We start from the raw sequence: 1,076 nt of genomic DNA, 5'->3' as shown, positions 1-1,076 counted from the left end.
CACACTTCCCTGGGCAAGGACCGCACTAATCCCTGTTGTTGATGCATCTACTTGTACCAGGAACCTTTGTGTGAAGTCAGGACTCTGGAGAACTGGGTTGGAGCATAGTTTTTCTTTTAAGTTATTAAAAGCTGCCTCATAGTCATCAGTCCAGGGAACAGGGTGTGTCACCGTTTTGGACCGCAGGCCGGTCAGAGGAGCCGCGATGGAGACCAAGTTTGGTACAAATCTCCTGTACCAGCCCACCAGTCCTAGGAAGGACCTCACTTCCTTCTTGGTCCTTGGTTGTGGGCTCCTTCAGATTGCCTCCTCCTATTTGGGGTCTCAGTTGCCTATTGCCCAAGTGATACCCCAGTTAATTTGCCTCTTGCTTTGCTCACTCACATTTAGCAACATTTTATGTTAGTCCGACTTCCTCTATCCGCTTAAGGGTTTGTTGGAGGTGGTGAATATGCTCTGCCCAAGAGTTGCTGTGTATTATCACATCACCCAGGTAAGCGCAGACCAGTCTTCACAGCCTAGAAGTACTTGGTCCATCAGCCTCTGGAAAGTGGCTGGTGCTCCATGAAGACCAAACAGTAGGACTGTAAACTGGAACAAACCTAGAGGTGTCCGGAATGCTGTGTATGGTCTGGACTGAGGATTAAGAGGTACCTGCCAGTATCCCTTACACAGGTCTAGCGTAGTGATGTACTTGGCTTTTCCAATTTTCTCCAGCAGATCGTCAACTCTTAGCATAAGGTATGCGTCAAACTTAGACTGGGCGTTGAGTTTGCGGAAGTCGATGCAGACACGATCCATCCTTTTTAGGGACAAATCACCATTGTACTGCACCATTCGCTCATTGAAGGTTCGATTACTCCTAGCTCCCTCATCAGCTTGATCTCCTCTTTCAAGGGTTCCACCAGCCTCTCAGGCAACCGGTAAGGACGTTGGCGTGATTGTGTCAGGTCGGAAAGGTGGATGGTGTGCTGGGTCAGCTCCGTCCATCCAGGCCTCTGACAGAACAAAAGCAGGAAACTGGTTTAGAAGGTGCTGCAGCTCTTTCTTTGTGGAGTCTTCTAGGTGAGTCAGAC

The 1,076-nt window shown here is 49.3% G+C and overlaps 1 pseudogene; it reads right to left on the bottom strand.

Annotated features, from left to right (window-relative positions):
• LOC122326400 overlaps positions 1 to 801 on the bottom strand; it is a 20,147-nt pseudogene extending 19,346 nt beyond the window's left edge.
• Positions 802 to 1,076: the final 275 nt, after the last annotated feature.

This window comes from Puntigrus tetrazona, chromosome 21, assembly GCF_018831695.1.
Source record: "Puntigrus tetrazona isolate hp1 chromosome 21, ASM1883169v1, whole genome shotgun sequence".
NCBI lineage: Eukaryota > Metazoa > Chordata > Actinopteri > Cypriniformes > Cyprinidae > Puntigrus > Puntigrus tetrazona.
The sequence above is the reverse complement of the archived record's forward strand: the minus strand, read 5'-3'. Positions and strand labels throughout refer to the sequence as shown.